This window comes from Phyllobates terribilis, unplaced genomic scaffold (genome assembly GCF_046119375.1).
Source record: "Phyllobates terribilis strain yellow unplaced genomic scaffold, ASM4611937v1 Scaffold_4__5_contigs__length_816908805, whole genome shotgun sequence".
In the NCBI taxonomy this organism is placed as follows: domain Eukaryota; kingdom Metazoa; phylum Chordata; class Amphibia; order Anura; family Dendrobatidae; genus Phyllobates; species Phyllobates terribilis.
Window position 1 is genome coordinate 690,662,225 of NW_027362764.1, and position 24,772 is coordinate 690,686,996.

Sequence of the window (24,772 nt, forward strand, 5' to 3'; positions counted from 1 at the left end):
CAGTCAAAAGGGTTGCTCCCTTTCATTAAAAGTTAATCCCCGGCTGCAGGCTATTAGAAAGCAACTAACCGCGCTCTACTCACCCTACCCAGGTCTACCGGTGAGTCTCGCCGCTGCTCCCGGCCTGTGGCATTGGCCGCGACGCTGACGTTCCGTCGACAGCGCGGCAGCCGATCAGTGAGCTCAGCGGCTGTGAGCGGGGCGTTCTGTCTACAAGACCTTTTTAAGGAGCCAGCAAAAAAGTGAAGAGAAAGGAAAGCACAAAAGCACCTTGTCTTACTAAGCGCTGGAAAGGGCAGCCGGCAACCGGACGTCAAAGTAGAAAAGGAGCAAGTGAGAGGCCTGTCTCTGCCTACGGCCACACCACCCTGAACACACCCGATCTCGTCTGATCTTGGAATCTAAGCAGGGTTGGACCTGGTTAGCACTTGGATGGGAGACCATCTGGGAATACCAGGTGCTGTAGACTTTTGCTTTTTCTTTCTTCCACAAGCAGGGGTCACTCTCCTCTATGCCTTATTTCCATTCCTTTTTTCACAAGCGCAAACATGCTCCTTTCTTCTTTTCATTTGCTTTCTCTCTTGCGCTATTTAATCCTTGCAAAATACCAGCATCCTTCTCATCACCGTGGGCCTCCAGCATTGTTGCTTATTTACTTTTAATACTAGGCTTCTTTTCACCAGGACCAGCGACTCCCGCATGACTGGAGGCAACCACCGCTGACCTGGAGGCCAGTTTACAGCACAACCCAAGCAAAACACCTTTGCAGGCCACACGACCCCCCCGAAGAGCAGCTCAAATTCACTCGCAACCATCTCACCCTCTTCCTTCATTCACTCCTGGGCGTTTCGCTCCACCCCAAGTTGTTGGTCCAGCTTGCTCTTTCTGTCACATCCCCGCGATGAACGGTTTAGCCTGCAGGAGACCCTACTCCGAGCCATTTTTAAACACATCTGATGCGGCAGGTGTTTCATTGCTCAACAAACAACACCTATAGGGACGGCACAGCCTATGCATCGGTCCTTCGGAGACCGCCCCAGAACGGCCAGAGTTCTCGTCCCCACGCAAGCCTGAGGAAGGCTGGCCGGTCGATGGGCCAAGCAGCGTCTACTGGCCATACCACCTTGGATACGTCCGATCTCGGAAGCAAAGCAGAGATGGGTTCGGAAATACTTGGTTGGGACACCTCCTAAGAACACCAGATATTGTAGACAATTTTGATGACGTTTTGCCATCTTGCGCAGCTCGGCTAGCATGGAGTGGCGCCTTGCTGGACACCGACCTTACGTAAAGTAGAGGATGGAAGTCCCAAGCCTCCCAAGCCCCCCAAGACCTCTAAGATAAGGACGCAACCCCGCCGCCTCTACCAGGCCTCACACCGAGCTCCTTGCCACGGCTAGGAGTGCTTATTGACCCCGCAGCCGGCCGTATGCAAATGATGGCGTTAAAAGCATCTCGCGCTGTGAAGGGGCCAGGCTTTCAGCAGCTGCCCAGGGGATGGTTTTAGAGGGCGACCGCCTAACGAGGGCCAGCAGAAGTAATGTCTTCTTCTTCAAAGAAGCTTGTGTAACTAACTCAATCAGACAGCTGCCCAGGAGCTAACCTCAGTGCTAGGAAGGAGCTGGAGGGAATTGAGGGGGTGGTTCCTGCTAAGGCCCTGAAATAATAATAAGACAGGCAGGAGAGTCTGACGCATGGTGGCGGAAAAGCTGCAGGTGCAAATAGGGAATGTGGTCTCGTGCGAGCAACTTGTGCATGCTCGCTGTGTGTGAGTGTGCGCTTCCTAGGTACGGCGCGCTGCAGACAGTCAAAAGGGTTGCTCCCTTTCATTAAAAGTTAATCCCTGGCTGCAGGCTATTAGAAAGCAACTAACCGCGCTCTACTCACCCTACCCAGGTCTACCGGTGAGTCTCGCCGCTGCTTCCGGCCTGTGGCATTGGCCGCGACGCTGACGTTCCGTCGACAGCGCGGCAGCCGATCAGTGAGCTCAGTGGCTCTGAGCGGGGGGTTCTGTCTACAAGACCTTTTTAAGGAGCCAGTAAAAAAGTGAAGAGAAAGGAAAGCACAAAAGCACCTTGTCTTACTAAGCATTGGAAAGGGCAGCCGGCAACCGGACGTCAAAGTAGAAAAGCAGCAAGTGAGAGGCCTGTCTCTGCCTATGGCCACACCACCCTGAACATGCCCGATCTTGTCTGATCTTGGAAGCTAAACAGGGTCAGGCCTGGTTAGTACTTGGATGGGAGACCACTTGGGAATACCAGGAGCTGTAGGCTTTTGCTTTTTCTTACTTCCACCAGCAGGGGTCACTCTCCTCTATGCCTTTTTTCCATTCCTTTTTTCACAAGCGCACACATGCTCCTTTCTTCTTTTCATATGCTTTCTCTCTTGCGCTATTTAATCCTTGCAAAATACCAGCATCCTTCTCATCACCGTGGGCCTCCAGCATTGTTGCTTATTTACTTTTAATATTAGGCTTCTTTTCACCAGGACCAGCGACTCCCGCATGACTGGAGGCAACCACCGCTGACCTGGAGGCAACCACTGGTAACCTGGAGGCCAGTTTACAGCACAACCCAAGCAAAACACCTTTGCAGGCCACACGACCCCCCCCAAAGAGCAGCTCAAATTCACTCGCAACCATCTCACCCTCTTCCTTCATTCACTCCTGGGCATTTCGCTCCACCCCAAGTTGCGGGTCCAGCTTGCTCTTTCTGTCACATCCCCGCGATGAACGGTTTAGCCTGCAGGAGACCCTGCGCCGAGCCATTTTTAAACACATCTGTTGCGACAGGTGTTTCATTGCTCAACAAACAACACCTATAGGGACGGCACAGCCTATGCATCGGTCCTTCGGAGACCGCCCCAGAACGGCCAGAGTTCTCGTCCCCACGCGAGCCTGAGGAAGGCTGGCCGGTCGATGGGCCAAGCAGCGTCTACTGGCCATACCACCTTGGATACGTCCGATCTCGGAAGCAAAGCAGAGATGGGTTCGGAAATACTTGGTTGGGACACCTCCTGAGAACACCAGGTATTGTAGACAATTTTGATGACGTTTTGCCATCTTGCCCAGCTCGGCTAGCATGGAGTGGCGCCTTGCTGGACACCGACCTTACGTAAAGTAGAGGCTGGAAGTCCCAAGCCTCCCAAGCCCCCCAAGACCTCTAAGATAAGGACGCAACCCCGCCGCCTCTACCAGGCCTCACACCGAGCTCCTTGCCACGGCTAGGAGTGCTTATTGACCCCGCAGCCGGCCGTATGCAAATGATGGCGTTAAAAGCATCTCTCTCGCGCTGTGAAGGGGCCAGGCTTTCAGCAGCTGCCCAGGGGATGGTTTTAGAGGGCGACCGCCTAACGAGGGCCAGCAGAAGTAACGTCTTCTTCTTCAAAGAAGCTTGTGTAACTAACCCAATCAGACAGCTGCCCAGGAGCTAACCTCAGTGCTAGGAAGGAGCGGGAGGGAATTGAGGGGGTGGTTCCTGCTAAGGCCCTGAAATAATAATAAGACAGGCAGGAGAGTCTGACGCATGGTGGCGGAAAAGCTGCAGGTGCAAATAGGGAATGTGGTCTCGTGCGAGCAACTTGTGCATGCTCGCTGTGTGTGAGTGTGCGCTTCCTAGGTACGGCGCGCTGCAGACAGTCAAAAGGGTTGCTCCCTTTCATTAAAAGTTAATCCCCGGCTGCAGGCTATTAGAAAGCAACTAACCGCGCTCTACTCACCCTACCCAGGTCTACCGGTGAGTCTCGCCGCTGCTCCCGGCCTGTGGCATTGGCCGCGACGCTGACGTTCCGTCGACAGCGCGGCAGCTGATCAGTGAGCTCAGAGGCTCTGAGCGGGGCGTTCTGTCTACAAAACCTTTTTAAGGAGCCAGCAAAAAAGTGAAGAGAAAGGAAAGCACAAAAGCACCTAGTCTTACTAAGCATTGGAAAGGGCAGCCGGCACCTGAACGTCAAAGTAGAAAAGCAGCAAGTGAGAGGACTGTCTCTGCCTAGGGCCACACCACCCTGAACACGTCTGATCTCATCTGATCTTGGAAGCTAAGCAGGGTTGGGCCTGGTTAGTACTTGGATGGGAGACCACCTAGGAATACCAGGTGCTGTAGGCTTTTGCTTTTTCTTACTTCCACAAGCAGGGGTCACTCTCCTCGATGCCTTTTTTCCATTCCTTTTTTCACAAGCGCACACATGCTCCTTTCTTCTTTTTATTTGCTTTCTCTCTTGCGCTATTTAATCCTTGCAAAATACCAGCATCCTTCTCATCACCGTGGGCCTCCAGCATTGTTGCTTATTTACTTTTAATACTAGGCTTCTTTTCACCAGGACCAGCGACTCCCGGCTGACCTGGAGGCAACCACCGGTAACCTGGAGGCCAGTTTACAGCACAACCCAAGCAAAACACCTTTGCAGGCCACACGACCCCCCCCCGAAGAGCAGCTCAAATTCATTCGCAACCATCTCACCCTCTTCCTTCATTCACTCCTGGGTGTTTCGCTCCACCCCAAGTTGCGGGTCCAGCTTGCTCTTTCTGTCACATCCCCGCGATGAACGGTTTAGCCTGCAGGAGACCCTGCGCCGAGCCATTTTTAATCACATCTGATGTGGCAGGTGTTTCATTGCTCATCAAACAACACCTATAGGGACGGCACAGCCTATGCATCGGTCCTTCGGAGACCGCCCCAGAACGGCCAGAGTTCTCGTCCCCACGCGAGCCTGAGGAAGGCTGGCCGGGCGATGGGCCATGCAGCGTCTACTGGCCATACCACCTTGGATACGTCCGATCTCGGAAGCAAAGCAGAGATGGGTTTGGAAATACTTGGTTGGGACACCTCCTGAGAACACCAGGTATTGTAGACAATTTTGATGACATTTTGCCATCTTGCCCAGCTCGGCTAGCATTGAGTGGCGCCTTGCTGGACACCGACCTTACGTAAAGTAGAGGCTGGAAGTCCCAAGCCTCCCAAGCCCCCCAAGACCTCTAAGATAAGGACGCAACCCCGCCGCCTCTACCAGGCCTCACACCGAGCTCCTTGCCACGGCTAGGAGTGCTTATTGACCCCGCAGCCGGCCGTATGCAAATGATGGCGTTAAAAGCATCTCGCGCTGTGAAGGGGCCAGGCTTTCAGCAGCTGCCCAGGGGATGGTTTTAGAGGGCGACCGCCTAACGAGGGCCAGCAGAAGTAACGTCTTCTTCTTCAAAGAAGCTTGTGTAACTAACCCAATCAGACAGCTGCCCAGGAGCTAACCTCAGTGCTAGGAAGGAGCAGGAGGGAATTGAGGGGGTGGTTCCTGCTAAGGCCCTGAAATAATAATAAGACAGGCAGGAGAGTCTGACGCATGGTGGCGGAAAAGCTGCAGGTGCAAATAGGGAATGTGGTCTCGTGCGAGCAACTTGTGCATGCTCGCTGTGTGTGAGTGTGCGCTTCCTAGGTACGGCGCGCTGCAGACAGTCAAAAGGGTTGCTCCCTTTCATTAAAAGTTAATCCCCGGCTGCAGGCTATTAGAAAGCAACTAACCGCGCTCTACTCACCCTACCCAGGTCTACCGGTGAGTCTCGCCGCTGCTCCCGGCCTGTGGCATTGGCCGCGAAGCTGACGTTCCGTCGACAGCGCGGCAGCCGATCAGTGAGCTCAGCGGCTCTGAGCGGGGCGTTCTGTCTACAAGACCTTTTTATGGAGCCAGCAAAAAAGTGAAGAGAAAGGAAAGCACAAAAGCACCTTGTCTTACTAAGCACTGGAAAGGGCAGCCGGCAACCGGACGTCAAAGTAGAAAAGCAGCAAGTGAGAGGTCTGTCTCTGCCTACGGCCACACCACCCTGGGCACACCTGATCGTGTCTGATCTTGGAATCTAAGCAGGGTTGGGGCTGGTTAGTACTTGGATGGGAGACCGCCTGGGAATACCAGGTGCTGTAGGCTTTTGCTTTTTCTTACTTCCAGAAGCAGGGGTCACTCTCCTCTATGCCTTTTTTCCATTCCTTTTTTCACAAGCGCACACATGCTCCTTTCTTCTTTTCATTTGCTTTCTCTCTTGCGCTATTTAATCCTTGCAAAATACCAGCATCCTTCTCATCACCGTGGGCCTCCAGCATTGTTGCTTATTTACTTTTAATACTAGGTTTCTTTTCACCAGGACCAGCGACTCCCGCATGACTGGAGGCAACCACCGGTAACCTGGAGGCCAGTTTACAGCACAACCCAAGCAAAACACCTTTGCAGGCCACACGACCCCCCCCGAAGAGCAGCTCAAATTCACTCGCAACCATCTCACCCTCTTCCTTCATTCACTCCTGGGAGTTTCGCTCCACCCCAAGTTGCGGGTCCAGCTTGCTCTTTCTGTCACATCCCCGCGATGAACGGTTTAGCCTGCAGGAGACCCTGCGCCGAGCCATTTTTAAACACATCTGATGCGGCAGGTGTTTCATTGCTCAACAAACAACACATATAGGGACGGCACAGCCTATGCATCGGTCCTTCGGAGACCGCCCCAGAACGGCCAGAGTTCTCGTCCCCACGCGAGCCTGAGGAAGGCTGGCCGGGCGATGGGCCAAGCAGCGTCTACTGGCCATACCACCTTGGATACGTCCGATCTCGAAAGCAGAGATGGGTTCGGAAATACTTGGTTGGGACACCTCCTGAGAACACCAGGTATTGTAGACAATTTTGATGACGTTTTGCCATCTTGCCCAGCTCGGCTAGCATGGAGTGGCGCCTTGCTGGACACCGACCTTACGTAAAGTAGAGGCTGGAAGTCCCAAGCCTCCCAAGCCCCCCAAGACCTCTAAGATAAGGACGCAACCCCGCCGCCTCTACCAGGCCTCACACCGAGCTCCTTGCCACGGCTAGGAGTGCTTATTGACCCCGCAGCCGGCCGTATGCAAATGATGGCGTTAAAAGCATCTCGCGCTGTGAAGGGGCCAGGCTTTCAGCAGCTGCCCAGGGGATGGTTTTAGAGGGCGACCGCCTAACGAGGGCCAGCAGAAGTAACGTCTTCTTCTTCAAAGAAGCTTGTGTAACTAACCCAATCAGACAGCTGCCCAGGAGCTAACCTCAGTGCTAGGAAGGAGCGGGAGGGAATTGAGGGGGTGGTTCCTGCTAAGGCCCTGAAATAATAATAAGACAGGCAGGAGAGTCTGACGCATGGTGGCGGAAAAGCTGCAGGTGCAAATAGGGAATGTGGTCTCGTGCGAGCAACTTGTGCATGCTCGCTGTGTGTGAGTGTGCGCTTCCTAGGTACGGCGCGCTGCAGACAGTCAAAAGGGTTGCTCCCTTTCATTAAAAGTTAATCCCCGGCTGCAGGCTATTAGAAAGCAACTAACCGCGCTCTACTCACCCTACCCAGGTCTACCGGTGAGTCTCGCCGCTGCTCCCGGCCTGTGGCATTGGCCGCGACGCTGACGTTCCGTCGACAGCGCGGCAGCCGATCAGTGAGCTCAGCGGCTCTGAGCGGGGCGTTCTGTCTACAAGACCTTTTTAAGGAGCCAGCAAAAAAGTGAAGAGAAAGGAAAGCACAAAAGCACCTTATCTTACTAAGCACTGGAAAGGGCAGCCGGCAACCGGACGCCAAAGTAGAAAAGCAGCAAGTGAGAGGCCTGTCTCTGCCTACGGCCACACCACCCTGAATACGCCCGATCTCGTCTGATCTTGGAAGCTAAGCATGGTTGGGCCTGGTTAGTACTTGGATGGGAGACCACCTGGGAATACCAGGTGCCGTAGGCTTTTGCTTTTTCTTACTTCCACCAGCAGGGGTCACTCTCCTCTATGCCTTTTTTCCATTCCTTTTTTCACAAGCGCACACATGCTCCTTTCTTCTTTTCATTTGCTTTCTCTCTTGCGCTATTTAATCCTTGCAAAATACCAGCATCCTTCTCATCACCGTGGACCTTCAGCATTGTTGCTTATTTACTTTTAATACTAGGCTTCTTTTCACCAGGACCAGCGACTCCCGCATGACTGGAGGCAACCACCGCTGACCTGGAGGCCAGTTTACAGCACAACCCAAGCAAAACACCTTTGCAGGCCACACGACCCCCCCGAAGAGCAGCTCAAATTCACTCGCAACCATCTCACCCTCTTCCTTCATTCACTCCTGGGCGTTTCGCTCCACCCCAAGTTGTGGGTCCAGCTTGCTCTTTCTGTCACATCCCCGCGATGAACGGTTTAGGCTGCAGGAGACCCTGCGCCGAGCCATTTTTAAACACTTCTGATGCGGCAGGTGTTTCATTGCTCAACAAACAACACCTATAGGGACGGCACAGCCTATGCATCGGTCCTTCGGAGACCGCCCCAGAACGGCCAGAGTTCTCGTCCCCACGCGAGCCTGAGGAAGGCTGGCCGGTCGATGGGCCAAGCAGCGTCTACTGGCCATACCACCTTGGATACGTCCGATCTCGGAAGCAAAGCAGAGATGGGTTCGGAAATACTTGGTTGGGACACCTCCTGAGAACACCAGGTATTGTAGACAATTTTGATGACGTTTTGCCATCTTGCGCAGCTCGGCTAGCATGGAGTGGCGCCTTGCTGGACACCGACCTTACGTAAAGTAGAGGATGGAAGTCCCAAGCCGCCCAAGCCCCCCAAGACCTCTAAGATAAGGACGCAACCCCGCCGCCTCTACCAGGCCTCACACCGAGCTCCTTGCCACGGCTAGGAGTGCTTATTGACCCCGCAGCCGGCCGTATGCAAATGATGGCGTTAAAAGCATCTCGCGCTGTGAAGGGGCCAGGCTTTCAGCAGCTGCCCAGGGGATGGTTTTAGAGGGCGACCGCCTAACGAGGGCCAGCAGAAGTAACGTCTTCTTCTTCAAAGAAGTTTGTGTAACTAACCCAATCAGACAGCTGCCCAGGAGCTAACCTCAGTGCTAGGAAGGAGCGGGAGGGAATTGAGGGGGTGGTTCCTGCTAAGGCCCTGAAATAATAATAAGACAGGCAGGAGAGTCTGACGCATGGTGGCGGAAAAGCTGCAGGTGCAAATAGGGAATGTGGTCTCGTGCGAGCAACTTGTGCATGCTCGCTGTGTGTGAGTGTGCGCTTCCTAGGTACGGCGCGCTGCAGACAGTCAAAAGGGTTGCTCCCTTTCATTAAAAGTTTATCCCCGGCTGCAGGCTATTAGAAAGCAACTAACCGCGCTCTACTCACCCTACCCAGGTCTACCGGTGAGTCTCGCCGCTGCTCCCGGCCTGTGGCATTGGCCGCGACGCTGACGTTCCGTCGACAGCGCGGCAGCCGATCAGTGAGCTCAGCGGCTGTGAGCGGGGCGTTCTGTCTACAAGACCTTTTTAAGGAGCCAGCAAAAAAGTGAAGAGAAAGGAAAGCACAAAAGCACCTTGTCTTACTAAGCACTGGAAAGGGCAGCCGGCAACCGGACGTCAAAGTGGAAAAGCAGCAAGTGAGAGGCCTGTCTCTGCCTACGGGCACACCACCATGAACACACCTGATCTTGTCTGATCTTGGAATCTAAGCAGGGTTGGGCCTGGTTAGTACTTGGATGGGAGACCGCCTGGGAATACCAGGTGCTGTAGGCTTTTGCTTTTTCTTACTTCCACAAGCAGGGGTCACTCTCCTCTATGCCTTTTTTCCATTCCTTTTTTCACAAGCGCACACATGCTCCTTTCTTCTTTTCATTTGCTTTCTCTCTTGCGCTATTTAATCCTTGCAAAATACCAGCATCCTTCTCATCACCGTGGGCCTCCAGCATTGTTGCTTATTTACTTTTAATACTAGGTTTCTTTTCACCAGGACCAGCGACTCCCGCATGACTGGAGGCAACCACCGGTAACCTGGAGGCCAGTTTACAGCACAACCCAAGCAAAACACCTTTGCAGGCCACACGACCCCCCCGAAGAGCAGCTCAAATTCACTCGCAACCATCTCACCCTCTTCCTTCATTCACTCCTGGGCGTTTCGCTCCACCCCAAGTTGTGGGTCCAGCTTGCTCTTTCTGTCACATCCCCGCGATGAACGGTTTAGCCTGCAGGAGACCCTGCGCAGAGCCATTTTTAAACACATCTGATGCGGCAGGTGCTTCATTGCTCAACAAACAACACCTATAGGGACGGCACAGCCTATGCATCGGTCCTTCGGAGACCGCCCCAGAACGGCCAGAGTTCTCGTCCCCACGCGAGCCTGAGGAAGGCTGGCCGGGCGATGGGCCAAGCAGCGTCTACTGGCCATACCACCTTGGATACGTCCGATCTCGGAAGCAAAGCAGAGATGGGTTCGGAAATACTTGGTTGGGACACCTCCTGAGAACACCAGGTATTGTAGACAATTTTGATGACGTTTTGCCATCTTGCCCAGCTCGGCTAGCATTGAGTGGCGCCTTGCTGGACACCGACCTTACGTAAAGTAGAGGCTGGAAGTCCCAAGCCTCCCAAGCCCCCCAAGACCTCTAAGATAAGGACGCAACCCCGCCGCCTCTACCAGGCCTCACACCGAGCTCCTTGCCACGGCTAGGAGTGCTTATTGACCCCGCAGCCGGCCGTATGCAAATGATGGCGTTAAAAGCATCTCGCGCTGTGAAGGGGCCAGGCTTTCAGCAGCTGCCCAGGGGATGGTTTTAGAGGGCGACCGCCTAACGAGGGCCAGCAGAAGTAACGTCTTCTTCTTCAAAGAAGCTTGTGTAACTAACCCAATCAGACAGCTGCCCAGGAGCTAATGACGCGCCCCTGGGCCTGTGTCGCGCTGCGTTGCGCACGCGGGAGCTTACCTGGAGCCGGCTCTTGAGGGTTGTAGTCTCGTGGCGGTGACCCGGTCCGTGCCCAGGGAGTCAAACTGAGCGGCGATGTAACAGCGGTAGATGCAGGACGACTACGCCACCCGTTGAATGCAGCTATGGAGCTGCCGCTGCAGGACAGTCCGCTGAGGCCGGTGGATGGATGGTGCAGCGTAGATGGTATAACCCCCAACGGGAGGGGTATGGCCTCAGGGCAGCAGATGTGGATGATGGGGGTAGCAGGAACCACTCAGAGACGGTGCGGTGTAATTCAGGGTCTTTACTGGTAACAACGATAGACCCTCCCGGAGTACTTGCTAGTGAACGGGGCCTGGTCAGTCCTTGAGCAGATGGGATCTCCCCTGGCCAGGCGGAGTTGTAGGCCTCCCAAACTGACTGTACTCTTCTGGCTACCTTGCTAGAAGCGGATATAAGTAGCCCACGTCCCTGAGTGTACCGTGTGATGCTCACCCGTATGGCCGGTGACTCGGGGCCTTCTAATGGCTTCCGCTCCACGATGGCGGTGCTGGTCCCACGCGTGTGACCGTGCCTTCGGGTTTCTGGGCCTGAGGACCTGAAATCCCCTGCCGGTCGGCTTCTGCTGCTGGGTGTAACATACCTGGCGGCGTCCTTGCATGGTGGTCCATCTCCCACTGTGCAAGAGCGCGCACTTGATCTCCAGTCCAGAATGTCTCTCTGGCTTCCCTCCATGCTGTCTGTTTGTGTCTGTTTCTGCTGCTTAAGGGTGGCGCCCGATCACTTCCTGCTTTTTGTACCTGCTGTGGGTCACACCCCTTGTGCGTCCTCAGCCTATTGCTGTCTGTCACCTGGTATATAGCTCAGCTGCTCCCATCTATTCCTGCCTGAGCATAGTGTTTCATTCAGTGTGTGCTTGCACTCTGAAGGTGCCAGGTCCCGTTCTGTGTTCTCTTGTCTGCCTATCCTGGAGGCTGTATTTCCAGGCCTGTCTGAACACGCTCCTAGCCTGTTCCTCCCGCCTTCTAGGGGCCGATTACCTAGACCCGTTCCTGTATCTTGTCTGACCTGTCTGAACACGCTCCTAGCCTGTTCCTCCCGCCTTCTAGGGGCCGATTACCTAGACCCGCTCCTGTATCTTGTCTGTCCTGTCTGAACACGCTCCTTGCCTGTTCGTCCTGCCTCTCTGGGGGCCGTATTCCCAGACCCGCTCCTGTATTCCGCTGCAGTGTCGGTCTCCTCCGTACACTCAGTTCCAGTCTGAACTCTCTCCTATCCTTTACCTGTTTTGCCTCTATGTCCGTTCCCTTCCTTTTTCTGCAGAGTCTGAACTCGTACCTAACTCCTGCTTGTTGTCTCTGTACTCCCGTTTGTGAGTTTGTGGTCCACTCGCTACTTCTCTGCAAGTACCCTGTGGGTGTCTGGCTCTGCCTTTCCCTTCCTGTCTGTTCCGTGTGAACAGAGCCCTGTCCCCCCTACTCAGCCTTGCCTGCTCTGACTCCTTTGCTCACTGCTCCGGCGGTTCTAGCCTGCTCTGACTCCTTTGCTCACCGCTCCGGCGGTTCTAGTCTGCTCTGACTCCTTTGCTCACCGCTCCGGCGGTTCTAGTCTGCTCTGACTCCTTTGCTCACCGCTCCGGCGGTTCTAGCCTGCTCTGACTCCTTTGCTCACCGCTCCGGCGGTTCTAGTCTGCTCTGACTCCTTTGCTTACCGCTCCGGCGGTTCTAGTCTGCTCTGACTCCTTTGCTTACCGCTCCGGCGGTTCTAGCCTGCTCTGACTCCTTGCTCACTGCTCCGCAGCCTTGCTCCGCTCTGACCCTTTTGCTCACCGCTCCGGCGGTTCTAGTCTGCTCTGACTCCTTTGCTCACCGCTCCGGCGGTTCTAGTCTGCTCTGACTCCTTTGCTCACCGCTCCGGCGGTTCTAGTCTGCTCTGACTCCTTTGCTCACCGCTCCGGCGGTTCTAGTCTGCTCTGACTCCTTTGCTCACCGCTCCGGCGGTTCTAGCCTGCTCTGACTCCTTTGCTCACCGCTCCGGCGGTTCTAGCCTGCTCTGACTCCTTTGCTCACCGCTCCGGCGGTTCTAGCCTGCTCTGACTCCTTTGCTCACCGCTCCGGCGGTTCTAGCCTGCTCTGACTCCTTTGCTCACCGCTCCGGCGGTTCTAGCCTGCTCTGACTCCTTTGCTCACCGCTCCGGCGGTTCTAGCCTGCTCTGACTCCTTTGCTCACCGCTCCGGCGGTTCTAGCCTGCTCTGACTCCTTGCTCACTGCTCCGCAGCCTTGCTCCGCTCTGACCCTTTTGCTCACTGCTCCGGCAGCCTTGCTCCGCTCTGACCCTTTTGCTCACTGCTCCGGCAGTCCTGTCCTGCCCTGCTTCTGCCCGCTGCTCCGGCAGTCCTGTCCTGCCCTGCTTCTGCCCGCTGCTCCGGCAGTCCTGTCCTGCCCTGCTTCTGCCCGCTGCTCCGGCAGTCCTGTCCTGCCCTGCTTGTGCTCGCTGCTCCTGCAGCCCCGTCCTGCTCTGTTCTTGCCCACCGCTTCGGGCATTCCCTCTCTGCTGTGGTTGTCTACCGCATCTGCGGTTCTGTGACCCAGTCTTTACTGGGTCTTAACCTTTCTGTGCTCCAGCCCGTCCTTTCGGCCAGTACCTCCCTGCCTGCATACTTGCCTGTATCCACCCATCTGCATACCTGCCGTGTTTGCTTACATCCACCAGTCTGTGCCAGCCTAACCTGCCTGTTCCAGTAATCCCAGTGTGGGTCAACCCCCGTGTCCGGAGTTTGACCTGGAGTAGCACCTGGTCCCTCTGCCCGGTTTCTCCCTGGTGCACTGGCGTCGTATGCCGTCGTGCCACCTTGGTCGGATCGGCCAGATACTTAGTCACGCCCCTCCAGGCACTCTCCGGTCCATGGTCCAGTGGAACCACAACACCCGCACACGCCAGTCAGTCCGGGCGTGTGCATAACAGCATGCTCAGGCCATGGTTCCCGTTGAGCCCCACGGCCTTCGCTCTCTGAGAAGTTTTCCAGCGAATACATGCATTAAAAATAAATAAATAAAATTATTTTTTTTTCTCAGCTGAGTTCCAGGCGAATTACGCACCCGTCCAGATGGATCTATCTGCTCTCGTTCCTGCGGATCCGCCACGTTACTATGGGGATCCAAGACAAAGTCGTGCATTTGTGGAGCAATGCATGCTACACTTCAAGTTCTACCCTCTATGTTTTCCCACCGATCGGGTTAAGGTGGCATTCATTATGTCTTACCTGGCGGGTGATGCCTTGGAATGGATCAACCTCCTATATGAAACACAGGATCCGATCCTCCTGGACCTAATGGCCTTCCTGGTGGCCTTTCTAATGGTCTTCGATGATCCTAACCCGGAGGCTCCTGCTGAAGCTTCACCTCCCAATATCCCGGAGCAGCCCCGATGGGTAATGTGTGTGGGTAGCGCAATAGTCCTCCAGCCCAATGAGACTACTGTCCACCCAGAATCTTCACAGGGTGACTACGCTTTCCGGAATACATCTCCCAACCTCAAGAGGCAGTCCAGACGTGCTAGACGTAGAGGCAAGCCGTCACGCCAGGGTCTGTCCTCCCTGAGACCTCCTCACCCCAACCTTGAAGTCCCTACTGAAGCTTCATCTCCCTGTATCCCGGAGAAGCCCCAACGGGTAATGTGCGTGGGTAGTGCTCCGGTTCTCCTGCCCGAAGAGACTTCTGCCCATCCAGACTCCACACAGGAGAACTTCCTGCACCCGGCATCAGATGCTTCACCCACTTTAACCGGTGTGCATGTCCAAGGATGCTCCAAAGCTGTGGTTACCTCTGAGTCTGTGCACCTCTACTACCTGGCGGAGGACCCCCTGTTGCCTCCTGAATCCTCCGGGATACCACTCGATGACAAATGGAGAGAGACTTCTCTACACTCGGTACTCGATACTTTGTCCGCTTCGTCCTGTGAGCCTGACAATCGGTACCCCAAAGTGGTAGTTACCCCCGAGTCTCTACACCCCTCCGACCAGGCGGAGGACCTCCAGTTGTCTCCAGAACCCTTCGGGGTGCTACCTGGTAGCGAAAGGACAGAGACTCTCCTTTACTCTGTACCTGATACCTCGCTCGCTTCGTCCAGTGAGTCCAACCTAGTGTACTCCGAAGCAGAGGTTAATCCCGAGTCTCTACACCCCTCCGACCAGGCGGAGGACCTCCAGTTGTCTCCAGAACCCTTCGGGGTGCCACCTGGTGGTGAATGGACAGAGACTTTCCTATATCCTGGATCTGATACCTCGCTTGCTTCGTCCAGTGAGTCCGACCTTGTGTACTCTGAAGCAGAGGTTACCCTTGAGTCTCTACACCCCTCTGACCAGGTGGAGGACCTCCAGTTGTCTCCAGAACCCTTCGGGGTGCCACCTGGTGGTGAATGGACAGAGACTTTCCTATACTCGGTACCCGATACCTCGCCTGCTTCCTCCAGTGAGTCCGACCTAGTGTACTCTGAAGCAGATGTTTTCTCTGAGCCTCTGCACTCTTCTGACCCGGCGGAGGACCTCCAGTTGTTTCCTGAATTCTCCGGGGTACCACCAGATAACAAAGAGACAGTGACTTTTCCTCATTATGTACCTGATAACCCGTCTATTTCTTCCTGTGAGCTTGACAAGATGTACCTCGAAGCAGAGATTACCCCCAAGTCTCTGTCCCCCTCCAACCCGGTGAAGGACTTCCAGTTGTCTCCTGTACCCTCTGGGGTGCCACCTGAAAATATGTGGAGAGAGACTTCCTTGTGTGCTGTTCCTGGTACTCCACCCGTTTCGTCTGTTGCTGAGGATGGCTGGATAGGAGGTAGCATCCTAGCTAACCAGATGAGATCAGTTTTTCCTGTGGACAGTGGAAGTGATCTCCTTGAAGTGAACGACTGGTCCTCGAATTCCCTGCGGAAGATTCTGGCAGGCCTGAAGAAGAGGGGGCGTAAGGGGGGGGGGTACTGTAACATACCTGGCGGCGTCCTTGCATGGTGGTCCATCTCCCACTGTGCAAGAGCGCGCACTTGATCTCCAGTCCAGAATGTCTCTCTGGCTTCCCTCCATGCTGTCTGTTTGTGTCTGTTTCTGCTGCTTAAGGGTGGCGCCCGATCACTTCCTGCTTTTTGTACCTGCTGTGGGTCACACCCCTTGTGCGTCCTCAGCCTATTGCTGTCTGTCACCTGGTATATAGCTCAGCTGCTCCCATCTATTCCTGCCTGAGCATAGTGTTTCATTCAGTGTGTGCTTGCACTCTGAAGGTGCCAGGTCCCGTTCTGTGTTCTCTTGTCTGCCTATCCTGGAGGCTGTATTTCCAGGCCTGTCTGAACACGCTCCTAGCCTGTTCCTCCCGCCTTCTAGGGGCCGATTACCTAGACCCGTTCCTGTATCTTGTCTGACCTGTCTGAACACGCTCCTAGCCTGTTCCTCCCGCCTTCTAGGGGCCGATTACCTAGACCCGCTCCTGTATCTTGTCTGTCCTGTCTGAACACGCTCCTTGCCTGTTCGTCCTGCCTCTCTGGGGGCCGTATTCCCAGACCCGCTCCTGTATTCCGCTGCAGTGTCGGTCTCCTCCGTACACTCAGTTCCAGTCTGAACTCTCTCCTATCCTTTACCTGTTTTGCCTCTATGTCCGTTCCCTTCCTTTTTCTGCAGAGTCTGAACTCGTACCTAACTCCTGCTTGTTGTCTCTGTACTCCCGTTTGTGAGTTTGTGGTCCACTCGCTACTTCTCTGCAAGTACCCTGTGGGTGTCTGGCTCTGCCTTTCCCTTCCTGTCTGTTCCGTGTGAACAGAGCCCTGTCCCCCCTACTCAGCCTTGCCTGCTCTGACTCCTTTGCTCACTGCTCCGGCGGTTCTAGCCTGCTCTGACTCCTTTGCTCACCGCTCCGGCGGTTCTAGTCTGCTCTGACTCCTTTGCTCACCGCTCCGGCGGTTCTAGTCTGCTCTGACTCCTTTGCTCACCGCTCCGGCGGTTCTAGCCTGCTCTGACTCCTTTGCTCACCGCTCCGGCGGTTCTAGTCTGCTCTGACTCCTTTGCTTACCGCTCCGGCGGTTCTAGTCTGCTCTGACTCCTTTGCTTACCGCTCCGGCGGTTCTAGCCTGCTCTGACTCCTTGCTCACTGCTCCGCAGCCTTGCTCCGCTCTGACCCTTTTGCTCACCGCTCCGGCGGTTCTAGTCTGCTCTGACTCCTTTGCTCACCGCTCCGGCGGTTCTAGTCTGCTCTGACTCCTTTGCTCACCGCTCCGGCGGTTCTAGTCTGCTCTGACTCCTTTGCTCACCGCTCCGGCGGTTCTAGTCTGCTCTGACTCCTTTGCTCACCGCTCCGGCGGTTCTAGTCTGCTCTGACTCCTTTGCTCACCGCTCCGGCGGTTCTAGTCTGCTCTGACTCCTTTGCTCACCGCTCCGGCGGTTCTAGTCTGCTCTGACTCCTTTGCTCACCGCTCCGGCGGTTCTAGCCTGCTCTGACTCCTTTGCTCACCGCTCCGGCGGTTCTAGCCTGCTCTGACTCCTTTGCTCACCGCTCCGGCGGTTCTAGCCTGCTCTGACTCCTTTGCTCACCGCTCCGGCGGTTCTAGCCTGCTCTGACTCCTTTGCTCACCGCTCCGGCGGTTCTAGCCTGCTCTGACTCCTTTGCTCACCGCTCCGGCGGTTCTAGCCTGCTCTGACTCCTTTGCTCACCGCTCCGGCGGTTCTAGCCTGCTCTGACTCCTTTGCTCACCGCTCCGGCGGTTCTAGCCTGCTCTGACTCCTTGCTCACTGCTCCGCAGCCTTGCTCCGCTCTGACCCTTTTGCTCACTGCTCCGGCAGCCTTGCTCCGCTCTGACCCTTTTGCTCACTGCTCCGGCAGTCCTGTCCTGCCCTGCTTCTGCCCGCTGCTCCGGCAGTCCTGTCCTGCCCTGCTTCTGCCCGCTGCTCCGGCAGTCCTGTCCTGCCCTGCTTCTGCCCACTGCTCCGGCAGTCCTGTCCTGCCCTGCTTCTGCCCGCTGCTCCGGCAGTCCTGTCCTGCCCTGCTTCTGCCCGCTGCTCCGGCAGTCCTGTCCTGCCCTGCTTGTGCTCGCTGCTCCTGCAGCCCCGTCCTGCTCTGTTCTTGCACACTGCTTCGGGCATTCCCTCTCTGCTGTGGTTGTCTACCGCATCTGCGGTTCTGTGACCCAGTCTGTACTGGGTCTTAACCTTTCTGTGCTCCAGCCCGTCCTTTCGGCCAGTACCTCCCTGCCTGCATACTCGCCTGTATCCACCCATCTGCATACCTGCCGTGTTTGCTTACATCCACCAGTCTGTGCCAGCCTAACCTGCCTGTTCCAGTAATCCCAGTGTGGGTCAACCCCCGTGTCCGGAGTTTGACCTGGAGTAGCACCTGGTCCCTCTGCCCGGTTTCTCCCTGGTGCACTGGCGTCGTATGCCGTCGTGCCACCTTGGTCGGATCGGCCAGATACTTAGTCACGCCCCTCCAGGCACTCTCCGGTCCATGGTCCAGTGGAACCACAACACCCGCACACGCCAGTCAGTCCGGGCGTGTGCATAACACTGGGTAAGAGTTAGTCCCCACAGCCTCGGACGCCGGGTCCGGTAAGAAAGCTTCTCAGTCAGGGCGAGCTCTGCAGCTGCCAGCCCCTGACTCGTAGTAGTATTGCTTCTGCTGTTTCTTGTCTCTACTCTCCTTGACTGCTAACCCTGCTTCAGCCCCGGGTTTATATAGGGGAAGTTCTTCCCCTCCCAAGACTGGGCAGGAGGTGTGGCATGCACAGGATCCCTGACCAAAGGACCTCCCACCTGCTCTCAGACATAACATCTCTATCACTGTGGCAACCAGACCCCTGGGGTGTCACATTCCCCCCTAGTGAAATTTAGTACTCCGGGACTAAACATATTTTAGAAAAACATAACAAGATTAAAACAATAATAATGCAATAAGAAAAACATATAAAGTTGGTTACGGCATGTCCGTAACCGGGTGCAGTCTTTGAAGAAAAGCAAGGTGTCCATTTCACCAAAACAGGGAGACGTAACCAGGTAGGGGTTTGTCCTACCCCGAGTCCTTAACAGTCTTTAGTCCGTCCTGGGTTACGCTCCAACTATGTACAAGGATTCCCGGTAAATCCACCAAGGATTCCTAAAAATAACTGGAAACACAAAATTATACACAAGCAACAATACACAGATAAACATAAATAAAACAATTTATACACTTCAAATCCTCCAGCGTGCGGGTAACTGGCCTCTAGTGGCCCTAGTGGACCTACGGAGCTGACTGTCTGGCCCTGAACTACAGGGTGTAGGAGCTGTCAAGGGTAAACTGGGCAGCTGTCTACCGGCTCTTTGTCTCACTAGGGGTACGGCAGGCTCACTATAAGCAGAGGGTTGATCCTCCTGTTCTGCTTGTGTGGAGTCTTCTGCCTCCTGGACCGGCTGTTCTTCCAGCTCTACCTGTTGCTCCGTAGGTGCTTGGGATGCTGGTTGGAGGAAGGTGAGTACGGGTACCACAACTGCACCATTGACTTGAGTCCAAGACCGAGGGAAGTCCCCGAGCACAGTACTAACCATATCTTCCCTTTCCTCTACGGGTCGATGGTCTTTTTGTTCCTCTTCAGGGTTCCTCAGTTGTTCGGGACACTTCTTCAGGTGGTCCCGGGATACAATGGCTGTGGTTTCCCCTCCGTCTTTACTGATGGTACAAACCTTCGGGTTCTCGTGGCTTGAGGGCAGTACGGTGTACGGGTCCTTCTCCCACTGGTCGTCCAACTTGTGGAGCCGTCTCTTCCTCTTCAAGACCTGCTCTCCGGGTACCAGGGGAACAGCGGGAGCATACTGGTTGTAAGTTTTCTCTTGTCTTTCCCTAGCCTGACAGAGACTTCGCTCCACGCTCTCCTGTACTCTCCGGTACTGCTGCTGCCTCTCTGTGTCCCAGTCTGTTTCTGGTGAAGTGTCCTCGGGTGTCAGGACTCCCATTTCCAGGTCAACAGGTAACTTACCAGGTCTTGCCCTCATTAGGTAAGCCGGGGTACAGTTGGTGGAACCTACCGGGATGTGGTTGTATAGGTCCACCAGATCGGGCAACTTCTCAGGCCACAGACTGCATTCTTCCAGGGGCAACGTTTTTAGAAGATCCATTACCACCTGGTTCATTTTCTCACAAAGTCCATTAGTTTGCGGATGGTAGGGTGTCGTCCTTATCTTCCGGCAGCCATACAGATTGCAGAATTCCTGGAAGACCTCCGCTTCAAAGGCAGGTCCCTGGTCCGTCAGCACTTGGTCCGGGTACCCGTGTGGACGGCAAAAGTGCTGCTGAAAGGCTCTAGCTGCTGTTTGAGCCGTTAAGTCCTTGACGGGGACGACAACCAGAAACCGGGAGTAATGATCCACGATGGTTAACGCGTAGACGTAGCCACTTCTGCTTGGGGTCAGTTTTACATGATCCAAGGCTACCAGTTCCAACGGTTGCCGGGTGACGATGGACTGCAGGGGAGTCTTCTGGCTGGCACGGTCCTTCCTTCTCAGGTTGCACGGGCCACAGTCTCTGCACCACTTCTCGATGGTTCCCCTCATGCCTACCCAGTGGAACCGCTCGCGCAGCAGGAACTCCAGCTTCTTCCACCCGAAGTGTCCAGCTCCGTCGTGGTATGCCTCCATCACCATGGCTGCGTCTCTTTGTGGCACCACTACTTGCCAGAGTAATTCATGCGTCCGGGAGTTAACCATTCTGCGGCACAACTTCCCTTTGTAAAGGAACAGTCGACTCTTCTCTGCCCATAGTTGTTTGGCTTCCTCCGGAGCGTCTGGTTCAAGGCGAGCCTCCGGCCGAGTCAGCATCTCCTTCACCAGTCGGACGGCAGGGTCGCTGTCTTGCGTTTCCGCCCAGTTGTAGTGGGGTAAGGGGTTCAACGTAGCAGCCTGCTTACTCCTTACCCGGTGGGAATACTGGATAGTCCCATGACGGTGGAACGCAGGGAGTTCAACTTCTTCCAGTCCCTCCGGATCTTCTCCTCCGTCCGGCAGGTTGGGCATCCTGGACAGGGCGTCCGCGTTGGTATTGGAGCGTCCTGCCCGGTATTTGATTATGAACTCGTAGTTGGACAGACGGGCCATCCACCTCTGCTCCAGGGCACCGAGTCTTGCCGTGTCCAGGTGTGTCAACGGGTTGTTATCCGTGTACACGGTGAACCGGGAAGAAGCGAGGTAATGCTTAAAGCGCTCGGTGACTGCCCATACTACGGCCAGGAACTCTAGCTTAAATGAGCTGTAATTCTCGGGGTTCCTTTCGGTGGGTCGCAGTTTTCGGCTGGCGTAGGCGATTACTCGTTCCTTCCCCTGCTGGATCTGGGACAGTACGGCTCCTAGCCCGATGTTACTGGCGTCGGTGTAGAGGATAAAGGGCTGGCTATAATCCGGGTACGCCAGGATTTAGTCCCCCGTGAGGGCCATCTTCAGCTGGCGGAAGGACTCTTCTTCCAGCTCCTCCCATTTGAAGGGCGGCTTCTGGTTCTTGGCCTTCCGGGACTGGCCTAGCAGGAGGTCCTGCATAGGTGCTGCCTTTTTGGTGAAACCGGGAATAAACCTTCGGTAGAAGCCTACCAACCCGAGGAACTGCCGCACTTCTTTTACGCTGGAGGGGCTTGGCCATTCCTTAATTGCGGTGATCTTATCAGGGTCGGGAGCCACTCCGTCAGCGCTCACCACGTGTCCCAGGTACTGCACCTTTGGTTTCAGGAGGTGACACTTGGAGGGTTTCACCTTTAGGCCGTAACTTGCCAGAGCTTCGAACACTTCCGCCAGGTGTTTCAGGTGGTCCTCATACGTCTTGGAATATACGATGACATCGTCCAGGTACAACAGGACCGTCTCGAAGTTTCTGTGGCCCAGACAACACTCCATTAGTCGTTGGAAGGTTCCCGGTGCGTTGCAGAGTCCGAACGGCATGCAGGTGAACTCGCTAAGTCCCATCGGGGTGGTGAATGCGGTCTTCTCCCGGTCCGCCTCTGCTACAGGAACCTGCCAGTACCCGCTAGTGAGATCCAAGGTAGAGAAGAAGTTAGCAGATCTTAAAGCAGCCAATGACTCCTCTATCCTTGGTAAGGGGTACGCATCCTTGTGTGTGATACGATTGATTTTCCGGTAATCTACACACATCCTCATGGTGTTGTCTTTCTTTCGGACTAAGACTAGTGGAGCTGCCCAGGGGCTACAGCTATCCCTGATCACCCCAGCCTCCTTCATGTCTCTAAGCATCCCCTTGGCGTGTTGGTAGTGGGCAGGGGGTACGGGTCGATACCTCTCTTTTATAGGAGGATGGTCTCCCGTGGGGATGTGGTGTTCTACCCCCTTGACTCGCCCGAAGTCTAACGGGTGTTTACTGAACACTCTCTCGTACTCCTGAACCACCCGATAGACTCCTTGTTTCTGGTGGGCGGGAGTGGAGTCAGTACCCAGATGTAGTTGCTGACACCAGTCCTCCATGTTTTTCTTAGAGCCGTTACCTTCCTCCGGGTGAGATGGAGGCAAGGGTTCCACAGATTGTATAGAATTTTGGTTAATGGTATATAATTTGGCTAGCGTGGCATACCGGGGCAGGTACACTTCCCTCTCCCCGATATTTATTATGCGAACGGGCACCCTCCCATGGCGTACATCAACCACCCCCCGTGCTGTCAAAATGGTGGGCCTACTGTCCGAGTAAACTGGTTCTACCATTGCCTGGTAATCTCTACCTCTCAGACCAATAGCTGCCCGGCACCAAATCATCATTTCACTTTTTGGGGGCATGGCAATAGGAAAAGGGTCACACATTCTTACGCTACCAATCTCACCGCCGGAGAGTTCCACCTGTTGCTGTCGCATCAGTGCCCGGATCTCTTTCTGGAGCACCCGCTGCTCGCCGGAGCTGGCGTTCTTGGCAACCTGCTGTAAAAGGAAAATCACCTCTGCAAGACAATTTTCAATTACATTAGTTCCTAGAGTTATTTTTGGGTGACTCTCATGTTTGTCAGTATCTACAATGATCAGTCCCTGTGCTGCCAGTTCGACTCTACCGATTTTGATGGTCACCTCTTTAAATCCGATCTGTGGCACGGGCTGGCCATTGCTGGCGATGATACTCAAGTCGTCGTCAGGGTAGCGGGTAATATCCGAGTCATTCCAGTACTGCTTAAAGAGCACGTACGGGATGGTGGTGACCTGTGACCCGGTGTCCAGTAGGGCACTCATGGGAATGCCATCCAGTACCACAGGCAAGACTGGACGTCCTCCCACATATCTGTCGCGCCAGTTCGATGGGCCTGGTGATCTTTTTCCTGGGGGTTGGCCCTCTACCCCAGGTTGTGCCCGTTTAAAGAACAGTACCTTGCCATATGTCCAGGTTGATTGCAGCGGCGGCAGATGGGTCGTCCGTCCTCGCTGTATCGGTCACTGGGTCTCCCTCTGGCCGGTGGGGTCCTCCTTGGTCGACGCCACGGGATGTCCTCCGGTCCGGATGCCAGCTGGATCTTCCCTGGGGTGGAAGCCTGTAAAGACTGCACAGTTCGGGTTAGCGCAGCAACGCTCTTAGCTAGCTCTTGGACCTGATGGTGTAGGTCTGGAGCCGGGTCATTGTCCAAAGCCTGCGCATCAGCTCCCACAGGCCCTGCCGACAAGGGCGCCGCCTCCTGGTGGTGATAGCAGGGCGCTTGTGGGTCACAACGCCACCCGGTGCCGGTTCTCGGAGCACCCGGATGGCTCTGTCCTTGAACTGTGCAAAGCCCAGATGGGGATCCTGTAAGGCCATTGCCCGCAACTGGGTTCGGTGGGTATTACAATACAGTCCCTCTATAAACTGTTCGGTCAACAGCCTGTCCTCGTTTCCCACTCCATCAGGGTCGGTCTGCTTAATGGCCCTCAGGGCCTCTTGTAGGTTTAGTGCATAGTCCCTTATACTCTCATGCGCTCGCTGCTTGCACCCGTAGAATCTAAGCTTAATCTCGGCTGAGGTGCGGGTATCAAAGGTGTCCTTCAGCCGGGTTAGTATCCCTGCGACAGTCTTCCTCCCAGGTGGCCAGGATTTTACTTCCCTTTTGGCTGCCACCGGTTAGTTGGGCCACCAGGATGCTCACTTTTTGCTCTTCTGTGAGGGGGTACACCTGGAAGAGGCTATCCAGCTTTTCTCTAAAGTCATGCAGGGTATGTGACTCCCCTGAGTACTGGGGTAGCCAAGCTGCTCCCGGGATATAGGGCATGGTGAAGGGCATAACTGCAGCAGCGGTAGCGCTGGCGGGGGTTGAGGCAGTGAAGCTCTCCTCCGTATCTGACATCTTCCTCCCCCCTAGTGGACCGTGGCCTACCTTGCGATGATCCTCTTCCGTAGGCCGCGGCTCCGCAGTGGATCGTCAGGGTTGAGGACCTTCCGTCGCGCTCCTGTGATGTCGGCGTCTGCTGGGCTCCTTCCAGGACCTTACGCAACGTCCGGACGTGAGGCGGGGCTTCAGTTCTCGCGCGCTTTCGGAGTCCACGCCCCTCTTCTTCCCGCGCGGCGTCCTCAAGATGGCGTCCAATGGCGGGAAAACTCCACGGATAGCGGGAAGAAGGCAGAAGATGGCGCCGGATGGCGGGAAACTTCACCGATGGCGGGAAGAAGGCTGAAGACGGCGCCGGATGGCGGGAATCTTCACCACAGGTAAGTTTGAAAAGTCTCTTTTTCAGGCACGCAGTACCCGGTGGTTGCGGGCACGAAATCCTGCCGACTACGCTAAAGTTGACGCGCCCCTGGGCCTGTGTCGCGCTGCGTTGCGCACGCGGGAGCTTACCCGGAGCCGGATCTCTTGAGGGTTGTAGTCTCGTGGCGGTGACCCGGTCCGTGCCCAGGGAGTCAAACTGAGCAGCGATGTAACAGCGGTAGATGCAGGACGACTACGCCACCTGTTGAATGCAGCTATGGAGCTGCCGCTGCAGGACAGTCCGCTGAGGCCGGTGGATGGATGGTGCAGCGTAGATGGTATAACCCCCAACGGGAGGGGTATGGCCTCAGGGCAGCAGATGTGGATGATGGGGGTAGCAGGAACCACTCAGAGACGGTGCGGTGTAATTCAGGGTCTTTACTGGTAACAACG

At 55.3% G+C, this 24,772-nt stretch overlaps 2 non-coding genes and 4 pseudogenes across 2 annotated transcripts; all 6 read left to right on the top strand.

Moving 5' to 3' along the window:
* Positions 1–350: 350 nt before the first annotated feature.
* On the top strand, positions 351–469 carry LOC141267439 (5S ribosomal RNA; annotated as a pseudogene).
* Positions 470–2,154: 1,685 nt separating this feature from the next.
* On the top strand, positions 2,155–2,273 carry LOC141267840 (5S ribosomal RNA; annotated as a pseudogene).
* Positions 2,274–3,984: 1,711 nt separating this feature from the next.
* LOC141266743 (5S ribosomal RNA) lies at positions 3,985–4,103 on the top strand. Its single transcript, XR_012320769.1, has one exon. It is a non-coding gene; the product is annotated as a 5S ribosomal RNA (ribosomal RNA).
* A 1,688-nt stretch (positions 4,104–5,791) lies between these two features.
* Positions 5,792–5,910, top strand: LOC141268287 (5S ribosomal RNA; annotated as a pseudogene).
* Positions 5,911–7,591: 1,681 nt separating this feature from the next.
* On the top strand, positions 7,592–7,710 carry LOC141269272 (5S ribosomal RNA). The gene has a single exon (XR_012321490.1). It is a non-coding gene; the product is annotated as a 5S ribosomal RNA (ribosomal RNA).
* Positions 7,711–9,395: 1,685 nt separating this feature from the next.
* Positions 9,396–9,514, top strand: LOC141267786 (5S ribosomal RNA; annotated as a pseudogene).
* Positions 9,515–24,772: the final 15,258 nt, after the last annotated feature.